Source organism: Saccoglossus kowalevskii, chromosome 15 (genome assembly GCF_978046115.1).
Source record: "Saccoglossus kowalevskii chromosome 15, keSacKowa6.1, whole genome shotgun sequence".
Taxonomy (NCBI): domain Eukaryota; kingdom Metazoa; phylum Hemichordata; class Enteropneusta; family Harrimaniidae; genus Saccoglossus; species Saccoglossus kowalevskii.
Window position 1 is genome coordinate 13710518 of NC_140655.1, and position 23346 is coordinate 13733863.

General features: G+C 35.1%; 1 protein-coding gene and 2 non-coding genes across 4 annotated transcripts in view; 2 read left to right on the forward strand and 1 right to left on the reverse strand.

Annotated features, from left to right (window-relative positions):
- Positions 1-12819, reverse strand: part of LOC100313697 (p63-like transcription factor) — a 61670-nt gene extending 48851 nt beyond the window's left edge. Inside the window, exon 1 of one of the 2 annotated variants that reach the window (XM_085508258.1) lies at positions 12588-12819. The gene's annotated coding sequence lies outside the window, so the exon portion shown is untranslated. The remainder of the gene's footprint in view (positions 1-12587) is intronic. The other variant, XM_085508259.1, reaches the window with a different exon arrangement.
- A 4649-nt stretch (positions 12820-17468) lies between these two features.
- On the forward strand, positions 17469-17541 carry TRNAR-ACG (transfer RNA arginine (anticodon ACG)). The gene has a single exon. It is a non-coding gene; the product is annotated as a tRNA-Arg (tRNA).
- Positions 17542-22926: 5385 nt separating this feature from the next.
- Positions 22927-22999, forward strand: TRNAR-ACG (transfer RNA arginine (anticodon ACG)). Its single transcript has one exon. It is a non-coding gene; the product is annotated as a tRNA-Arg (tRNA).
- Positions 23000-23346: the final 347 nt, after the last annotated feature.

Here is a 23346-nt window from a genome sequence, read left to right on the forward strand (position 1 = left end):
GGTGTTAATCTGAGAATTTATTGTCTATTCTTGTTTGTGATTGGTCCTGTTTTGGGGGATCGTGATGTAGCTCCGTCTTCGAGAATGAGGTCTTCTGTCGCAAGGGATGGGCAGTTTGAAATTCTGTATGCGCACACTGGAAGTTTTTCAAATAAGGTGAATAAATGGTTGAACTGAGGTCAAAGGTCATATCACTTGTTAATTGTAACAGGGCCACATCAGTGACCATAAGAATGAGTGAAATCTGATCAGGTTGTGTACAGAGTTATTTGTAGACGCATTACACAACCTTTACACCAAGCAACAAAGAACTACGAACAAGAACCTCTGCAAATAGATCAGATTGCTAAGAGACTTATTCCCACATTCAACTCCGGGTACACAACTATTCATGCAGATACAGATCTGTTAAAAATAAATTCATAAATGGGTCCTACTGTTACTTTTAGAAAGGCATTTTTCTGGCCAAAATCTTAGAGCAATATTTTGCGCATAAATATGTTCTTACAATTTATTTATTCATTTTGAACCAAACTTGTAGCAAATGAAAAACGATTCACTACATGTCGTGATCAAAGTTTAGGAAAGATGACGCAAGATGACTTTGAGTTTAAAGGGTTTGGTTCACACAAAATGTATTTTATTATACAAAACTTGTAAACAGTACATTCATCTTAACACAGTCCCACTTTAGTATGTTCTAATACTGTTATTTGTTTTCATTATAATTTTGGAAGTCAATTTCACTAAATCATACAGTCAAATCATGCATCTTTGTCATACAGGTGAAGTTACTTTACACAGAAAGTTTATGGTAGCTGTTTTCACTAGCAAAGTGTTACAAAAACAATCTGTAAGTTGCTTATTGGTTCCATCTGACCTTACATGTACTTGTGTCAAGTTAAGGTGATATCAAAGATTTAACTAACAAAATAACATCAGATGCATTGAAAAATTTAAGGGATAAAATCTAAAAACCCATAATATTTTATTGTACAATAAATAAGTGGTTTCTTGTACATACAAGCAGTTGAAAAGTGACAATTATTCCCAAATTAATTATTTGTTGGATTTAAATTAGCTAGTTTCCCTGAAAAACAAAAAGTAATGCTACAAGGGGTAAAAAAACTTGTAGAACAGAGCACAAAGAACCAAACAATAGTGCCGGAAGGATGGCCTCTTATTCAGAGTATGTATTGTTTCATAAACTTACCTGATCACGATTTACACATCGCCAAGGCCTTTTGGACGGAGACCTGTCTTCGAAATCCATGCTTGTCAAGTCACTATAGTAACTACAAGGATAGATTACGTGCCAAACTACTGGAACAACAACTTGGTAGTTTTCCGCTAAAAAATTTATGAACGATCTATATCGGTTAAGTATCACAGGCATGCAGTCAGTGTGCAAACAAACTGCATTATTATGCCACGCTCCATAGACAACACTGAGAGACACACGTGGCTACACTTGGCAGGTATCCAAGGTAGTTCTCATTGGATGATCCATGTGTTTTGTACAACAATACACATGAATGCATTGTTCAACTCAACACAACAATGACAGTATTCCATTCATCCAGAAATTCAAAATCGTGAACACCCCCAACTTACTAAAAAATCAATGAAACTCCCATGCACGTATGCATTGTGTTGTTTAGAAACTTTCAGCATTTTGTGAGCAGTTCTTACAGACTGAACTGATACAAAAATCTATGAAATTGAATGACAACTATTTTATTTACTAAGAACCTCATACCACAAAATACATCATTCTGTGACTGTATGCTTAAATTTTGGCAAACTTGCATGTTGCCATTACTTGGACTATATAGTGAAAACTTGCAAATCATATATCTAAGAACTGTGTGTGGAAAGAGTCAAAACCTGGCAAGGCCAGAACAAGATCCACTTCTCTGTCAATGAGGCCATTCTCACCTGAGTAATGCAGAGGTGTGAATTAATATCCTTATCTAACCTTCAAAAAAATACCACATGGACAATAAACAAGTACATGTATAAGGAAGACAATGAAACTATCAAGTACCCTGATTGCATGCAGATGTAAATTTATTTGATCACATTTCTTTTTTCATTTCTTTTATCTTGGTGCAATGCAGTCGCCTTTCATGAATGAGGGTAAAGAAAGACGTTTGTTTAGTTTTTTTTCCCCACTGGGATATAGAAACTCTTTGACTTAAATGGATGGGTGTGGCCTATAATACTATAATTAGGCAAGACATTTTCTGAACTATGTCAAGGTCATAATATTTCATTGGTGTGGGAAGGTCAAGCAAAATCATTTTTTTTTAACCACTATGCAAGTCTTCCCTGAGATGTTATATCAACACCTACCTGGCTCAATTTAACATCAACCAAGTCACACACATGAACACTGCCAATTTTACTTCACAAAATGTTTATGACAACAAAAGTTGCAGCTACAAAATCTAAGATTTTTGTAAAATTAAAATCTGTGGTATTACAACTGGACAACAAGATATTTACGAATGTATTGTATTTATATTTTCAGTTTAGTGTCATGTAGTATTATTTTCATGCACCATAAAGTCTATCTTTAATTTATTGTATCTTTATTGAGTTTTATGGGCAAGGTATTTAGTTGCCAAAACAACCAAGTTACAACCTTCATTGTCATGGTAACGAAGGATTATGCACCAGTGGTTAATATTTCATCTAGTAGTTACAAGCGATCTACATAAAACGCATTGGATCTATTTGAAGTCCAACTCCTGAAGCTGATGCAAGCTGTAAAAGGTTTTTTTGGTCATCATGGTTTTGTCCACCTTGCAAACACTCGATATTGTCACTTGTGATATAAACTTATCCACAGGTTGCTTATCAAAATGACAGGAGCATCTCAAGTCAAAATAAGTCATATTTCAATGGCCCGGCATATACTAAATACAAATTTTGGTTAATGCATGCTTTTAATATGATTAAAACAAGTTATTGTTAATGACATAGTCCCTGTTAGAATTAGGGGAAATGTTATTCATGCCAAAAATAAAGTTACAAACCAAAAGCACAGTTAATAATTGAGGGTGAATAAATGGCTGGTCTAGTATCAACAGAAATTAGATGAATTAATTACTCTTTTAAAAAGCTTGTATGTCAAGCTATGGCCAACTGCTGCATACACAGGTTTTGATTTGACTTTTTTTTTTGAGCAAATGTCAGGACAAGTTAGTACGTGTGGTATCTCATCCACCAGATCCAAAACTAAACTGGCAAAATATGGTGTCAGCGGAGATTTGAATACTGATTACTCAAGACGGGACATTTCAGAGGGAATCAGAAGCGCTCATAAAAGTCTTGGCTGTACAAGCAGTTTGACTGGCACAGTCAGATCTTGCAAAAAAACATGTCAAACATGCTCACTGGTGCAACCACTAACTACTGAAAAACAGTATTTATTTGTATTCTATGATTGTCTTCTTGAGGTAACCAAGAGGTGCAGTAGAGAGGGAGTGGTTCATGACAATAGTCCCTCATAAAATTGAGTGATATAATTCTATAAAAGTATATGTTGTGTGCAGTATGGAAATGTGAAAGGGAGGGGGGAGGGAGGGATATATAAACTTTTTATTACTCTTAGTCTTGCTTGCCTAATCCATACAAGAAGACAATTAAATTGGAAAGAAACCACTCTTGTTATTTTTTATGATAAAAATCACAAAACTTTTTGATACTTATAATCTCTAACTTAAAAGTTAAAGATGGATGGATAAGGAGACCTGTGATAAAATAAATTACATTTATTGAGTTTTTGACAATTAAACGTGATCATGTATCATTATAGTTAGGATAAGAGGTGAGCAAAATGTAGGGCAAGTTTGTCATTGCCTTGAATCAACTACTGTGTATCTTAGCATATCATACGGTGATTGAAACTGAAATACAGTTTTCCCCTTTTAGCAAACTGAACCAAAATTGATATTTCATGCGTGTTTACATTGGGATGGATGGATGTATGTTTATATTTTCTTGTTGAATTTAACTCATTGCCCTGTACAATAGTAGTGTTCAGATTATACCAAGTATGGACTAAGATTTAAACTAATCCCATTTGTTTGCATATGAGCTAGACCTGGTCGTTCATGTACAAAAGGAAACAGCAGTTAGCACAGGCTAACATGAGCCCAAACTTGTTGCGAATATACAAATCTTCTGTAGTTTTAAATATTATTCAGAACAGTAAGCAGAAAGTTCTACATGTCAGTTCTACAGTTATAAAACAATAACATCAACTGAAATAAAAGATTGTAATCCTCACATTCACAAGAATAACGAATATGTCGTACATTAATAGATTCTGACCTCAAATCTGACACCAACAGGTCACACATAATTCACAAAATGAAACCCCACATTTAGAAATACCTACATGTACAAAATGATTAATCATTTGATTTTGTTTGCCCTTTGAAAATATCCAGGTTCCACGCATTCCAATGTACAAACACCAAAACAGAGTAGCCTGCTACTGTGGTTAATATATAGCAGATTTATAATTGAGATTAATTGGATGTCGCCATGACAAAACAGGTTTTAGTTCAAAAAATGTATTGTATGATTGCAATAATATGCACTTAACAGGTAGGGAAGGGTGGATCATTTGACATAATTTTTTTTTGCACTAGTTTGATGATTAGCACAGTTGGCTGTCTCCAACCATGGAAGGTAAAAAGAGAGGAGATAGAACGCTATTGTTCTCCCTTGTTCGATGATCGTTTCGATTTATTTACTTGGTAAACAATTCCGTAATTGATTACGCAAATAATTAATATTCGGGTCGGCTCAATTCAAACATGACAACAAGCAAGACAGCAATATAACCATAACCCAACATCTTTCCCTATTTGAGTATTTCAATCATGGACAATAACTGTAACAATCGTTAAAATGAAATGAAAAATATGTATTTATATGCTCATATCAGAAAACTGACACAACAATAACTGTTCGTGATCACACCAGGGTTTTAACATCGCACCACCTTCCATATGATCACACACACAACGTATTTATAAGTATATTTGTTGTGTCGAGGCGGTAACAAAATGGCGAAACTATTGCGAAAAAATTTTGTTTTTTCAAACAAGACAAACAAGACAAAGCTTACTCTAAAGTACCTGACATAAAGTCCCACTTGAGCTTTTTGAATACTTCGGGAGACAACCGGGCGTGTAGTTTTTTCGTCTTTAAAAATGGAACAAGTTTACGTGCAGAGACCGAGCAGCGTATCATCCACTCACGCTGGAAAACAACTGACGAGTGCTTCGTTTCCGGTGTCGGGCCTTGTCAATGACCTATGACACGTGAACCTTTCTTCCGTCTCTTCACTGATGCGCAGTGCCACTCGTGACTGATTTTTTTTTTCAGTCACGAAAAATGTGAGTTCAGCCCATTTTGCTGAGTTAATAAGCGGTACTATAAACAATAGCAATAAGGCGATATTGTCAGCTTGAAACAAAAGAAATAAATCGGATTAAAATTCGTCCTATCTCCTCTCTTTTTACCTTCCATGCTCCAACTGAGCTGAAATTCTTCAAAAATAAGTTGTCACCCCCCCCCCCTCTCCAATCCTAACACCCCAAACCCCAATAACCAGAAGATTATTTGTCATAAATGGCAGTTAGCATTTCCTTCTGAAACAGATTAAAAGTCAACCGTTAAGAGGAAAATCCTTACATGCAAGCATGAATCCGGTACTTTTTGTTTACATTTTCTTTTTTGCAATGTTGTAGTATTTTTCATTACAAGATTTTTAAGAACTCTTGACTTTCAAATATCATTGTAATATTTAATAGGAGATTACTCTTCTTCTCACCCATATTTATTTGAGTGTGGCCCACATAAATGTGTTCACCGTTTACAATAAAGATTTCTCATCTGATCTGATGAACAAAATGTTGCTGACCTGCAATCTGTTTGCTCACCGTTTACATTCACAAATGACAAAGCAAAAACATTATTCTAACAAGCATTAGAACTTATACCAAGTTATATGGTCACATAGCGCATTGTTTGAAAACTTCTCTTATGTATCGTCTTTATGCTAATTGTAAACCAGCCACACTGGTATTTATATGCAGAGTGTAAACCGGCATTGTATTAACAAGAGATAACTGAACTAACTTTTAAACAGACATCCTGTTAACTACATAACCATGGCTTGACTTTACTGAGACATCAAAGGCCATTACCCTAATGCACAAAAAGCTTGCCTTGGTGTGCGTAAAAAAAAAAAAAAAAAATCAGTTTTTCCCTATTAGTATAAGCCAAGCAATTTTATCTAACTTTGCCTTGAAAATGGGTACTCTTTAAACTTCAAGTTTAAGCCTCACATAAATACTTCACAACTCATCTCCAATGACGAAGCTGTTACCAATTCTGATGGAAATTCTCGAGGGAAATACCGGTAAAGACTAGAGTGTTTATTTTGTTTGTCACACGATTGCCACAAAAAAAAATCAATGAGCAAATGACAAACAGTTTAGGTAAGAGTTACAAGTGTAAATTGCATGAGGGTGCTTACTCAATTCTGACCAATGGGTTTATGAACTCATGGCGTTTTTTAAACTTGATTCTTGAGTCACCACAAAATTTGAGGGGGGCTTGAAGAGGGGTTTGAATATGGGTGAAGGCAACTCGGGGGACAATTCACAAAAGGTGTTATAAGTGTATTAGCATCCTAAACTGAATTTTATTGCTCGATCAACTCTATTTAGGTTTATCTTATTTCAAACTAGACCTGCTCAATATGTGTGCCAAATTTTAAATGCGTTTAGGTTCTTGTATTGACCTGTATACGGTTGTTAAATTTAAAATATGCCGACTGGTTCCAAACTAGATCTAAAATAAGGTTAGTTTCAATTTTATATGCATGTATATATTCTGTTTAAACAAACAAGAAAACAAACAAACGTATTTTGTAAGTCGAATCATTGCCTACGAATATCTACGAATTAACACCACTGTGCGCATTACGCAATGACCGCCACACTTATGCCTCTTGTAAGAATTGCTGGTGTGAACTCAAGATTAGGCGATCCTTATCTTTTTAATTACTAAGCACAATTGTGCAGACATAACTTCTCCCAGTGTTCTCCCAGTGAGAACATAATCCAACAATTTTCAAGTTCCAGGATTACTGTATTAGCATCACAGAGTAAACAAATGAAAGCTGAACTTGTCAACAATGATGAATGCATTTCTATAACTACAAATTGCTTTAAGATCTCCCAAAATACACAGGGATTTCAGATGTATGAATCAACTGTGCTTAAAAGGTCAATACCGCATTTCACTCATCAATAGAAGCTTGAGATTAATATATGTGTATAAAGACGTAGTGTTAGCAAAGATTTGGTGTACTTAAAATCTCATTGTTAACTAACATTTCAAGCTTATACGTGAACAATCAATATTTTAGATGCACTTCAAAGATCAAGCTAAGATGACGCTTACTTTTAGTATTTTAACTGATTCACTTGACAAGAGTGTGGACTGGGTTGACATTTCAATCCAAGGACTGTACACCTCTCTTACCCTCCCTCAAGTACTGTTCCATCAAAGCAGTTTGGAGAGTGCAATCAACTTTTTCCACAACCCTATAAATTTGTGGATTTTAGGCCGCTGAACTTATTATTGCTGGTCCAATGCAGCCACTACAGCATTGTCTGAAATGACCGATATTTATCATTCCATGGTGCACGTCATTGTGGTGGGGGGGGGTGAAAATTTATGACCACTCTGGGAAAATGTTTTCAGTTTTTTAACTGTCCAGTACGCTTGATGGAAAAAGATTAAGACGATATCCAATCCACATTTTTGAACTTCATATATGCATTATTATTTATTACATTCTAATCAATGTCGTGCATCAATATTTTATTAATAATGACATGCCATGAAAATTCTTTTATGAACATCATTTACCATGGAAACTCTGAATTCTCCTGATTAGATTGGAGTAAAGTGCAATGTATGTGTGCAGAGGATTTACTGTTCACTCTGAATTCACAGGGACAAGTCACAAGAGGAAGTTGTAGTAGACCCATGGGGCACACACCACTGTCTGCCAAGTGGTGTATCATGGGGATAAGCACAAATTTCTTGTGAAGATGCTTTTAGCTCTGCTTTTGACCCCATTACTTTGAATAACCCAATTAACACATTTTCCCCCTAAGTGTCTTGTCCACTACATCGTTATTCATATGCTAATGATACGCAAATGAATAAGACAATAAAATTACTGATGAATGGGTTCTCACCAACATTAGGGGAGGGAATCGCATAATGGCACTATGCATATGAACAGAATAAATTCAATCATTTACTCTGCTGCCATGGAAACAAATCCCAGGTACTTGAGGCTTCAAGAATGTCTACACATTCAAAATTTATGGCTGCTCCTATCAGATCCTTCTTGCTAAGCATTCCAAATGTACTACTCTACGCCCAAGGCCAAAACACAGGGATTAACACAAACAATCCTTTTGTAAAAAAACATTCTGTGGTATTCTTGAGATAAATAAACAACACTCATTTGATTAGTGTTTTCAAAATTGTCAGATTAAGCAACATTGTATTCTAACTTTTTATTATTTGAACTTCTAAACAGTGATGGGGGAATTTCAGGGTATATCTGACCCCCAACTGACAGTAAGTATTTGCACAGTGTATTCAAACATGCAGAGTTACATTAATAATATCCCAGATGATAAGTATGAACTGTGTGGTTAAGTCTGATAATATTGAAAACATAAGCTACCAAACAGAAAATAAGCATGAAGGGATAATCAGAAAAAGCTTGAACACTGAAACAAACTGGCACAGAACCAACAGGTGGCCAAGATTCATTTGGCCAGTGATTCAGTGATTTCAATTTTCACTGCTAGGGATGATTTAACGACATTAACGACATGTTAAGATAACATTTTGTGGAAGTTGCCAAAACTTGTCTTTAGAATCCCAGTGGAATTGTCACTACTACAACATCACTGCGACTTAATGTCTCCTTAAATTAAAACAGTCTACCATAATGCATTGAACAATAATTTCATCATACTGCAATCTGCTATCAAGGTCACAAACAATTACAATTATTTCTACTCAAGCGACTCCTTGAAAGACTCGGGAAACTTTCCAAAAACCCATATAGCCCAGACATTGCTGAAACCATCTTTAGAATTACTGTGAATGAAAAAGCAACCCAACCAGCAGTACTGCAATGTACCGGTAGCTAACAGTTTTGCAAATAAAATAGAAATATTGATAGTTCAAAAATAAAAGTTTGTAATGGTAAACTGATATCAATATAGCTACCTTGTTAGCAAAACAGGAGCTGTATATTGCAACACTGCTGGCTGGGTTGCTTTTTTGTTCACAGTTACTACATCAAATGAATAGTCCAATAAACCCACCATGACAGAGGTGTTAAATCAACTGACAATTACCGACATAATGGACATTCACGATTTGAAAACTTGATCATGCTTTGCAATTTTGCTACAGCGCACTCCATGACACTGTCATATGGTTGTGCTGTTCCACAGCATGTCATTCAAATGGCATTTTGACATATAGCAATGCAGTAAGCTCACCAAGCTACATTTACCTGCTGCCATCAACACGTAACAAAAAAAGTGCTTCTGTTTAACACTTTGATGCTTTGGGTGAAGTCTACTTGCAGGAAAGATCCAGCTTTTTTATATCTTGGGTCAGAAACACTGTAAAAACATATTCAGAGCAGAAAACAGTGTTGTAGACCAGTGCACATAATCGGACATGAAATGCTATTCTGAATAAATAAAAAACATGAAAAAAAAGAGCTCGTCAGGCATGGCAGCCAATACCATCAGATATAGTCTACACTGTCCACCAAGTTGATCAGATAAGTCACCACTATATACATTTGTGTAATAATGATAAAAAGACAAACAGAATCAGATTGCCAAGTACCCACCCCATCTCACAAATATACATGGGAAAGAAGTTCCTCTATAATTACCTAACAGTAATTAAAAGTAAATACCCACAAGTAAACTAAACAAAGACAACCTGACACTTTCGTTTCAACAGTGAAAAAAAAATCCACATCTACTCTATAAAATAAGTTTTGATTGATAAAAACAAAATTTAAAGCAGAATGATACATTGTCAGTTATGAAACTCTCATTTTAAATAGTTAACACTTTGCTGTCAGACAGAATTGGTTAAAGTTAGGGGAGTTCAGCAAGTTTGTAGTATTCAATGAACGCAATGGCACCCCGCTGAGACAGCCAGTGGGCTTCACTTGTTCCTTTTTACACATTTCACAAACACACAATGAGAGAGAAGTCTTTGTGATCACACTCGCTACCAACTTATTTTGTTCACTGGGCACAATTCTACGCATTAGTGCAGGAAAGCCAGTTCATTTATTATTACAAGTTCAGTAATTTAGTTTGAGGGTTAAAGTGAATGCATGCTGTGACAATCAAGATGAAACAGACAAGGCACATTTTGTTAATAATAGTTTTGCTTCAACACTTGCAAAATTCACAATTAACAATATAGCTAGAATTTAATTTTAGCAACAAAATGTGTGTTAATATAATTTAATTAAAATTCACTTTGAAAATACATTCATAACTAGTAAGAGAAGGACTGTGAGAAACAGGGGGGAGGGACAATTTTTTTTAAAAAACCCAGCACAAATTAAAGAAGATACTGAATTTTTACTTTCTGGGGGTAATTACAAGTAGTTATTTCAGGAAACTTCTTAAAGGAGAAAACAAAACTTCGAAACTATGGGAAGACCTAATGTGTTGTACATAACATTGAGTTGTTTTGCTCTGCTAAAATTGTTCCCCTTTACAGCAAAAATTGAGGAACACCACTGGTGGTACTGCATGTGTAACAATGTGGAGAGCAAACAAAGGAAACTATAAGTTGAATGTTCTGAGAACCCTAAAACCTCAGTGAGAATTTGTGAATGAAAAAAAAACAAAAATAAATGAAATTAAAATTTTTTTAATCTACCTGAGTAAATACATATCATGCAATTCTGTAGTATATGGAATACAAATTCCTGAACATAACGTTACTATGGCAACATGTAAGCAATGAACCCAAAAGAAAAAGGTCAGTTCGTCTTTACATATAGTGTACTAAAAAAAAAATGGTGAATGGACTTGCATAGGCTATAAAAATGTTCACCTTAATATGAAAGGTCGGCAAAAAGGTTAAAAACTGGGACATTCATTTTTTTAGCCCTCTGAAAAAGTTCAGGATTCAAACTTTAAACCACAATACACTCAAATTAACAGAATAATTGTATTATACTGGTTTAACACTTTTAAAATAACAAACAAATAAAGGGTAGAGTATAACTTTACAGGAGAAAAAAAATATGCAAGTATTGAAACTCGTGATGGGAGGAGTAGCCAGGAAAAATAAATAATAAACAATCATGTGGTGGACCTGTAGAGCTCTTCAAAGTATCCAGTAGCCAACTTTTGAAACCTAATACAGCAACCTCAACAGGGGATTCCATTTGTGGTTATTGTTTAATCCAACAGGACTCCAGGTTAATTCAATAGCCTTAACGTGGGTGTTGGGTTCCATAAAGCATATCAGCATATAATGATATTGTGTCTTGTACAAACAATAATGTCATAATGCAATGTCACGAACCGTAATTTCACGGTAATCGGTGTTGCTATGTTAAATTTGAATCGTGTGCGTTATTTTGATGGTAGACAAGTGTGTTTACACAGCCGCACGGGCGAGACACACGTACTCCTCGGCAAGACGAACAGGTAGCCGTTTTGCACTTATTACATTTAGAAAACTGGCACGCTATAAAATCCGCATACATGATTTAAATATAAATAATCACAACACGCTTCGTTTGCTTGACATTTATTTTTCGCCACAATTCCTGTCAACCGCCAATCTTATCTTATGTTTTCCCTCCATTTTGATCGTTGATAATAACGTTACAAAAATCACAAACTGTGAGAAGCACTTGTCAGCCTGGGAGCTCCTTCCGGGGTCGACGGTCCGATTAGTTTGCAGTCCAAAACAACTCAACAAGTAAGCACACACTCAGTTAATCACGCAGAAGTGTCCCCAAACTTGCATGCAAGTCGAACGCAGCGTTTCAATAGTGGCAGAGGGTAACACGGCAATTACTAGGTTCGGGAATTCCCAAAAATGGCGAAGACGTGGGAGGTCACGCAAATTTGCTACTTATTGTATTTTTGTCGCGAACGATAATAAAATCAAAACACTGATAGTCAGATGCCAGGAGTATTGCATACAATTCTGGGACAGAGTAAATTAAGTTATAGATTTAATTGCAGTTTCAGCGAACAACGCCACTTGGGATGTGACATGTGAAAAAAACAAACTGAGCAATGAATGAGCCCGCGAAAACCAACCGATGACTTGCTGTCATTGACAAAACACAAAATCGCACCGACCGTCCTTCGAACTCACAGAGATTTCCACGGCAATAGCCCATGTACACACACGGAAATCACACATCCCGTAAATGAAGATATAGTACTTACGAAAAGAGGTGAAATAAATGGTCCTCAGTTCCCAAAGTCTGCAGAAATGGGCGATTTTCCCCGTCGAATCAGTCGTCTACCGTCAACAAACACTATAGCCACGAGGTCTGTTGTAAGAATGTTGGAGCTGCTGACCTTCTGCATAAATATTCATGAGTTGCAACGACGGCGTTTGTAACGCTCTCGACGTTGTTTTATAAACTACCCGAAATGACTTCACACTGCAAGTTGTCAGTTAATATCGACAAAACAATTCAACGTTAAAAACAAAGCGTTTCTGCGAAAACAGTCGGCGTTAATTAATATATTCACGGAAGTAGTACCATCGGTCTGGGGGTCGTATAAATGTTATTAGCCAATCAGAAAGCAGAGCTTACTGTGACGTAGTTTTGCACGTTCAGCAAATATTTGAGAGCATTCATCCTTATAAATGTTCGGGATACTTATTTTACAAACGCTCGCGAATGATTGTCAAAAACCTATGATTTACTACATGTATTTTATTTATTTTATTTTAAACGGTTTAGCACAAAAGGCTGACGGCCCGGAATACAACATGAATAAATAATAATAATAATTATTATTAATAACCGATAACACATAGATAGGGACTGACCAATACAAACTCGTGGTGAGTAGGTGTATTTTTTGGAAAATCAAATCTACACAGACAACATACAAACAAATTAAAAAATTAATCATTACAAAGTCTCTTGGAAGAAAGTTCTAAGGGGAAAACATTGCAGAAAAACTGGCATTGAATACATATGATAGAGTCAAATATAAATTCAAAAACAAATTTTCACATTTAGTTCAATCTGACTAAAATAAAACCCCAGTTTTGCTTTTGTTGTTTTTTCATATATATATATATTGATTTAATTATTTACTGGAAGTGATTTGTTAAGTTTTGGTAATCGCGAAAGCCTACAAAACAGTATAATAATAATAATAATAATAATAATAATAATAATAATAATAATAATAATAATAATAATAATAATAATAATAATAATAATAATAATAATAATAATAATAATAATAATAATATACCGGTAATACAAATTAATAAAATATAATGAAAAATACACGACATGCAATACACCAGACTGCAATCAACGTGCACAGTTGTTCTACTGTCTTCCCTCTCATAGTATATAATGGCCAGCTCTTAAAATAAATAAAAACATTTTTGTTACTTACGGGCGGGCGTTGAAGCAGGTTAAAAAAAAAAACGTTGTATTGTTTATGAACGTATAGCAATGTAATATAGAGATAGTGGTGCAGCACGTGTTCTGTTAAAAATGATATCCTTTACAATTGCATACCCACCCATGGTTGTATAATGGTCAACTTGGGTCACTTTCAAGGCAACCGGGGTACGACATATATAACAATTTAATAACGACAAGTAAAACAATAAAATAGTCAATAAACAAAACTTTCAATAAAGAATTATGGAAATTAAAAAAAATGGAGCCTATATACACGCCAGGTTGTATTCACAATGCTTTCCAGATAAATATTACATCAATAATTTAATTTAATAAATACTAATTTAGTTAAGCACGAAATTCTAACCCTAAATTACCTTTGTGGTATCATATGAACACACATAAAATGCCGTGCGAGGGTGGGCATCATACCAACTTAATGCACCAAGGCTGTTTGAAAATGGTTTCCTGGGCGACCAACAAATAATTTCCCGCCACTTGCATCTCATTACCATAAATATACGTCATTACAAGACATAGCACCTAGCGTTCACTCATTTGGTATCGCAAAGGTCATTTAGGGTCATTGCTCAACGTAGATATGAATATAAATATGAAAATTGCTGAAAAAACGCAACCCTTTGACAAATATTCTAACATTATGGATAAGTTGCTCGAAAGTATAACCACTTCACATCACGGTAGCAGTCGTTTCAATGAAAGCGTTTGATGCATTAGTACTGCATACGCGGGGGTGATTTATAAATGTTTTCCCGGAATTAGTAATCATGTGTGGAATTACCATGTTTTATTATTATTATGTTTTTTTAGTATGTCCTTTTGATTTGCTGTTTTACAGTCCCAATGCAGTGCATCAGGATTGACATGTCAACTATTATGCCACGTATAAGAGTGCAACAAATTACCCATTGGCGTGGAATGAGTTAAACAGTCCCGTCTTTATTGTACTCTGAATCGGATTTGTCTGCTGATGATTTTTAAAAAAACAAAATACGACCTAAAATTCTTTGCCGGATTATTCTAAAAAAAAATGAGAATATAATAACATAAGTTAAGTTAATAATACAGAGCTACAACTTACAAGTATGTTACAATCGCTGTCTTGATAATAAAGAAAATAAACTTATTTTAGAGTAAGTCACGTCGGCGTAAGTTGTGCACGGCAATTTACAAAAATGTAAAAGATAATGTCGTCATATTCTTGCGTTCAAACCATCAATTCTTAAAAGAGGCGTAATATGGCGGCCACCGGACAATGGCGCTGACTGACCCGTAGATAGGCAATGTTTTGGTTGACAATATATAATGTATGCTTTTCTTTCAATCGAACAATAATACTAGAAGCTAACAATCATGGCCCATGTAAAATGTCACATCATTACAAATACATATAAACTTGTTAGAACATGGAGCTAATCAGCATAATCTGAGTTTAACAAATTACCCAGATCAACATGACAACTTTGCCTGCCTTAAAATTTGACACTCATTGCCTAAAAATAACATGGAGTTGAACTGTGGTATTCCCTTGTTCATGGAGGTATAAACAGTTTACACCTCCATGTTTTGTTGAACCACTTTACATCAGCGTAACGTGTTTGCATCTGTTTTTTCTGCATCTGTTCACAAAAACAGTTGTGAACACGATAAAAAAAAATATATGCGAACACTTATTGGTTCTTCAAAATCTGGAATCAAATAATTACAATCAAATATTTGACTTTAATCATTAATTAAATTAGTTGTTTATGGGTCCGAAATTTGAGATTTTCATAACACTAATAATGTTGACACTTATATAAGAATTAGTTCATGCTGGATTTGTATTATTACTTGCTTGTTTATGTCATGAAATCGGTCCAAATCTAGTGCTATATTCGTCTCTAGGGTGGTTATTCCTTGATTTCTTCATCACATGTCGCCACCATGGCTAACAATATAATATCCCAACATACGGACCTGGTAAAAGTGACACTTGACCTTATAAATTATGCTTACAAGAAAAGTTTTACGCAGGAAAATAGACTGTCACGTGCATAACCACAAATTCAGGAGTACTATTGATGATAGCTGGTGATTGATCCGAGAACACAGGGAATTACTTTTACAACTGTTACAGTGTTTGTCACGAATGTCAAACATTAAATCATGTTTATGTTGTATGTCGTGATGGTGGCGTTTTGTGTTTGTCTTACGGCGATAGATAGGCAATGTTGTTTTTGGCGATAGATAATTGTTAAATATAGAGTGGCAAGATGTTTCTTTTAGTCAGCACTAGGGAAGCGGACTTTGATAGAACCCGATCTGAACGTTCATGTGATCAAATGTGGATGTCCGATCTTGTAGGTACCACAGTAAGCCATTGAATAATATTGCATCATAGGAGTTTGTGATCTATTCTGGATGACGTCGTTTCGCCGTTGCTGGCAGTATACCATTTTTTACGTGTCTACTAATCACGCGTTTGCAAGTAACGTTAGAACAATACACTGTGTATTGTCATACAAATTAATGTATTATGATCTACGGAATGTGCATCATAAAGATAATTCTAATGGCCAATTCCGGCCTACTGCAGTTAACGAGTGGGGAAACTCGCTAGTGAATGACATTCCCGATTTTGGTTCTGAACTGGATGTGCCTTCTAATTTATGTTACTGGCTACGGAGGTGTACTGCGGTGCAAGGGAATCCACCCGGACCACTCTCCTTCTACAAGTTACGAATATTGGACAGATAAACTCTGTAATTGATTGGTATCGTGCTCGACTGAGTGTGCAGCGTGTATTCTACGACTACAGTGCTTCTGACTGCGTTCTGTAATTACCGTCGTCGCCACCGTTAGCAGAGACTCGCTGGAAAATACGCCGTTATCACGCAAAGACCCGTTTTCATCTACTTTGAAGAAACTGTATGTAGGTAGGGCTGTGTCCGATCGCCAGTATATTATTTGCGTCCGTTGTTTGTGTACGTTTGTCTCTTAGTTTTATGCATGCATGCAAGATTCTATGTTAGACAATTATTTACATTATCGATTTAGGCATTTCTTCGTAATAGTATAACGTAATCCACTACCCTTTTTCCCGTGTGGAAATATTACAATATTATTACTGAATTATATTTCTAGTGTTATATTTTTGTGTAACAAAACAACGTGTACCCCACTACCCCTTGTAACGGGTCAGGCATTTCCTGCCCATTTTTTAGGTGTGTGGAATAAAGTACGTTGTTTAAACCTTACTCGTGTAGCGTGTACTTGTTGTTTATGTCGCATATAAATTATACAACTGTCTTAAGTTTCGAATTATTAAAGGACCCAGTTCACAGGGGTGTTATGGGTGTCATTTGTTTGGGACAATTTGAAACCTTAGCTCAACCCAACTAGCACCCTGTGACAGTGTTATAATTTGAGGGGAGGTCAATATTTCATGGCCAAAAAAGGAACATCTAGACCAACACTGAGGTAATTTTCATACCCAATAAAGAAAACACTATGAAAATATATTCCTCAGCAGCATAATACTCTTATATAGTTGATTTATTGTGGAAAAATAATATGTCAATATGTGTATGATTTACAATTTACACTGAATGGCCAGGCTATGTTGATGTCCAGGTACGACTACGTGAAAACCTCTTAGATGTATGGGCGTGTGGCGCAACGGATAACGCGTCTGACTACGGATCAGAAGATTCCAGGTTCGAATCCTGGCACGCTCGTTTTAGTTTTGGTTTGGAAAATATACAAATTAGAAGAGCTTATTTCTCATTATCATCAACAATAAAAATGAGCTACAATACCACGATAGAATACGCTTTATATATTAATAAATTCTATTTTCTAAATTTTTTTTGGATTAGTATGCTATCCTTTTTCAATATTAAGGTTATGGTTGCTTATTCTGAACTTGGCTACTGAAATACTTTTGGGTTCAGAATTGTTAAGTATTCCTCAAAATTGTATTTTGTTTAAATGTTCACAATAGGTGATTTTCCGTACAATTGCGAGATCTCGCGAGATGCATGAAAGACGCGCGTCGAACGTCTGCCGCAAAAATCGAACGATTTGATTTTGAACTCGAATTTCCTTATTTCGTAGCTCACACCGACCGGCCGATCTTCGACAGAGGAATTTTGCTTCCGAATACCCTTACTTAATCGAAATTGCCTATCATCAAATGTGGACAGCACATTATTAAGCATGGAAATGTCCCCAAAATACTTTCGCGTTTGTCGAATCCCACGCGATGTTTGACGCCACGACGACGCTATGACCTTTGTTTGTCCTGTTTTTACGTTCGATTTCACGCATAACGCGTGATTCTCGCAGTGTATGGAAAATGGTCTATTGTTTGGCCCCATAAATTAATATATTTTTGTTTGGTAGTGCTAATTATTTTCTAAATGTGTTATTGCGTTATTTTATGTTGTGATTGTGTTCATATATCAAAGTCAATTAAATTAATATGTCTTTCATAAAAATTCCCATTGTAATTTGTATTGGTAGGTCGTTAACACGAATCCAGTAGTTTAGCATTTTTATTTCTCTATTCAAGTTTTTGTGCAGTGTCATGAATTTGTTTTTGCGTATCTGTTAACCGACTTAATTAACTGATTATTAGCTGAATTGCTGTGTTATGTCTGTCATCGTTTAGGTCTATTTGAAGTTTTGGACGGAACTTGGCTCAGTGGTTTGGAACTAATTACAAGATACCGTCGCTATTCTGACATCCGTAGTTATTAATGTAGTGAACGATTAATCAAAAGATATGACGTATTCAGTACTTAGTGTGATTGGCTTTATGATTGAAGGTTACGCCCTAGAGTCTTTTACTGCTTTGTAATTGGTTAGAGTTTTGAAAATGAATAAAGAGAGTTTGAGTTGGTCTTGGCGAATACTCCACGACAGACGCAGTAGAGAGAGAGAGAGACAGCAGTCCTGGAGAGTCGGGAGTCTGAGTCCGAGAGAGTCCAGGGGCGAGCCCTGAGGCAGTCCAGCCTTGCGAGAGTCTTGGGGATTTTTTCCCCAGGGCGCTGTGTCTTATAGAGTGCTCGATTGACCGACTAAGACGAGAGCTGAAACGTATTTCGTTGTGTGTGTCTTATTTGACTGTAAAGTATAAGTGACTTTCCCGATCCCGTACCTCAAGGGGACGAGATATAGAGACGAGACGAGTTTTCCCCCTGACAGTGTGGAGAACCCGAGAGAGAGAATTTACCCCTGATAGCAGTATGGGTTGCAAGGTTTTATCAATTGTAGATGAATATTTCTGTTTTTTGTTATCTTCGGGTCCATATAACATAACTGGTTAAATGAATGTATTGAAAAGCTGCACGTATGTTTTGCAGTCTGTGTATGGGCAATGACTGCTTTAGAAAATACATAACCAGTGAATTTTCCATTTGTATAGAATGTTATCTCTAGGTACCTGTACGAGCTTACAACCAATGGTCTGATTGTAAATCTTCTTTAACGTTCTGTTTCTGGAGATTAACATTTTAGTTTTTGACAAATTTATTTAGATTTTTGGCAAAATTCATATAATTTATTTAAAGATTCTTACAGACCAATATTTGTTTTTGAAATCAACACCAGGTCATAGGCATTTATATATTCAGTTAGATATGTGTGTGAATTGGGTATCTCTCTAAAATATACCCCTTTTCACTCGAAATAGGCTTACGGAATACATATAGAACTTGCTGGCTGGTCAGCAAACTGGGATTCAGACCATGTTCGGATTATACAGTGTAAGGTATTGTTTTTTTCAAAAGTGCAAAAAATAAATTAACGTTTGTTTTTATATTCTACCTATATTCTAAGATTTCAGTAGTTTATTTATTTATTTATTTATTTATTTATTTATTTATTTATTTATTTATTTATTTATTTATTTATTTATTTATTTATTTATTTATTTATTTATTTATTTATTTATTTTACACATACTAATAAAGATATAACAAATATAGAAAAAGTTTTATCTTTCTGTGAAACTTTTCACATGGCTACTTTTAAAATACATATTGATCATTGGTGTTATATTTACACGTAAGCTATTTCACACAAATTGCACTAATTTCTATATAGAAAAGTGTTTTTTAAATGAACGCAGGGCACCATTATATTACTATTTACAATAGCTCTTGTGAAAAGATTTATTCTGTAAAGCAGCTTTAAAGATAAGTACTAGTAAGTTATTTAAACTTTTACAAGTTTAATCATATCTAACTGCTATTTCTATTGGATAGATTTGGATGGCGATTTAAAATCGAAAAGACTTTTGTAAGCGAAGTGAATGGTCCACAATCAAGAACAAGTTTCGCTGTATTGGTATCTAGTATCTGCATTCGATTGTAACATCTGATGTGTGGCATAAAAGTTAGCTTCCGCCCAACAACAGGAAGGCTGTGGATTTGACTCACATGGTTGTCTGAGAAAAATCTTTCAGTTGGGACGTAAACTGTCGGGTCATTTTCTTGTTATTATCCTCGTGCACTTAAAAGACTCTGTCGAGAGTTTTTGTCGGACAGCTGATGTATTCATATGGATTGCTTTAAGTTGTCCCTCATTTCCGATTCTGCAAATATGTCCTTTGACAGAAAATAACTGTATTACGTGGGAAATATACATCTTCAATCTGATGAACACTGGCTAGGTAAATGCATGATGAAATTATACGACTGAATGATATATTAAGGAGTCAGTGAAAAGAGCGAAGTATGTTTTAACTGTGAAGGAAAACAAATTCCAAATAAAATGTTGGAACTTCTTGACCCTCGTCAGCCGGCGATCAGCTGCCACCGGCACATCGTTTATTTTTGTAAAGCTTAATTGAAAAAAAAAGAAATGATCGAAGTTGAAATGAAACTTAAGTCAAAGCAAACCAAACAACATCATGAACCCAGATGAAAGAGCTTAGCAAATGTAGCAGAATGTAATTTACATTTTTTTTTCATTCTCTAAATATTCAAATTTTTATCAGTATTATGTAAAATTTGAAATAATTCGCATCAGTTTTTCTCACGTTATAGATGATATCATTTGTTTTCAATTTCTCACAACAGTGGGTATGATGTCTTACCCATAATACTTTGATGAAGAATCAAGATTGTGGACAACAGTTGATTATCCAGAAAATGAAAAGTGATTTAAAAATGTAGACGCATATTCTGTGTAACGTCTTTTGAAACACTACGATAAAGTCTTTCCATTTTCGACATTGTGAAATTCTTTCGTTTTTTGGGAGAAAACCGTTCGAAAAACTGATTTTGACAGGATAATTCAGAAATTAATATTAAGAATAACTCTTAACAAAATGTATTCCCTGTGCACCCGTAAATAATTGTTGACAGATATCCACAAATGTGGTGTTGAATTGCTCAGCACGATGAACGCCCATTATATAACCTCGCATACAAGTGACTATGGTCGCAGAGAATTAATTGGCAGTGTTCGTTTATTATTATTCATGTATTTTTTTTAGTTTACTTCAACTTTGTGAAAGCAGGGCTAGCTTACACCCTGATAGGTGTTAAGCACAACTTGTATCACATAACAACTTGTAATTCATTGATTCCTATATAGGAAGTCTGTTATTTGATCGGATGCTATGATCGGATCATGTTATAAAAACTGTTCAACTGTTTCAAGTTGCGGCCGCAATTCTAAACATTGGGAATATTATTATAGCGCCCTCTAGGGCCCAGCGTTGCTTTACATTGAAAAATAAACGAGACTAATGTATTTTTTCAAGAATCTGTGAAATATGTTTCCATGTATAAATAACACGTACCGTTGAAAGCAGTGTAACAAACATAAACGGCAACTATATACATGTACGCGAGGAACAGAGACTGTAAATATGTTTTAATTTATTAATAATCTATATTTATCATAACCCGGAAATGTAAAGTGAGTTAGTAATTGCTTTCAAATAATAAAAACACCCAAATATTGGCATTTATGAGGCGTTTCAATTTGATAATTTTGGTACACTAGAACAAAAGAGCTACCGTATGCTGTATTATACAGTGACAATAAGCACACAGATCTTGTTTTGAAGTATGTCCAAGGACTCATAATTTCAAATGCCCAGTCTTTACTTTGCGTGAATGCACTAATCATGGTTTGTCTGTTTAATAAAAAAAATATTTGGCAAATGTATTCTTCATGTGGTAAAAATGTGTGAATGGTGGCCAGATTTTGTCTTTCGTTAATAATATGGAGTGTTGACCCGAATGTGCGCACTAGTTCATATGCACATGTATTTATATAAATCCAATTACAATTTAAACACTTGTTATATTGTATGTTTTTTGTAGAAGAAAAAGTTATTAAAATTTCACAAATATTGCGATTGCAGCTTGTGGTCTGTTGAGCGAAAATACATACACAAATGAAGAATAACCATCACGAAACTCTGATCAGAAGTCTCACTCAGTGGTGGTTCCATTTATTACCCTGTTGACCGTATTCCGTCAAATAATATTTAATAATAATTTACAAGCAATATATAACTTGACCATGACAAGTCGTTAGATGGTATGTGCAGAATCACCGTGACAACCAGGAACAATCACGCAGATTGGTCATATAAATACAATGTCACTTCCGACGAGGTTGTCAGAAATGTATATTATGTGGCCATTTAATTTGAAGAGTGTTTTTGGTACATGGTTTTTAGACCAATACAAGACATGTCTAAATCTATACACATCACGTGCTCAATCAATTACTAGTAGGTAAAAACATAACTCCAGGATATGTTGTTGCAATATATAATACATGTAGTTTTAGAAATACATGGAAATGTACATATGAATGGTAAAACAACTGAATACTTTGGCGCTGTTCGTTTTCGAAGAGTCTTGCCTCTATATCACGTAAGCCAAATTGCTTAATCACCTGACAATTTCCAGAGAATTATTGATAATAAAAAGAGATAAAGCTAATGTTATTGGTCATATTAGACAACATGTATGCAGTTGGGACAATATAAAATCGCTATCAAATTAGGGAATCAATATTCAATTTCGATTACCCAAAGATTTGTCAAGACGATAGTGAGATCAAAGTATGACTATGTGAACTCCGTTACCAAAGGGCGTGTGGCGCAACGGATAACGCGTCTGACTACGGATCAGAAGATTCCAGGTTCGAATCCTGGCACGCTTGTTTCTTTTGTTTTAGAAATATACACTTGCAATTTACTAGTATTATAAAACTGGGCATGTCAGTATATATGTATCATATAGAACATTATATAGTAAGACTGTGCTGAGAATAAACTTCGGCAATGTAACTGTCATGGTATGATGGGCGACGATTCCAAGATCGAAGAATATTTTTATAATATTAAGAAGATTTTCTTAATAATTTAACTACTCTCACAACAAATAGCATGTTAAAACTGTGTTCTACATTATCGGCTCGAGCTGCTCTTGGACAAGAGTTCGTAGACGTTTTGAAAAAAAAACAAAAAACTATTGAATATAAAAAAAACTGGGCCATGTAAAATGTCA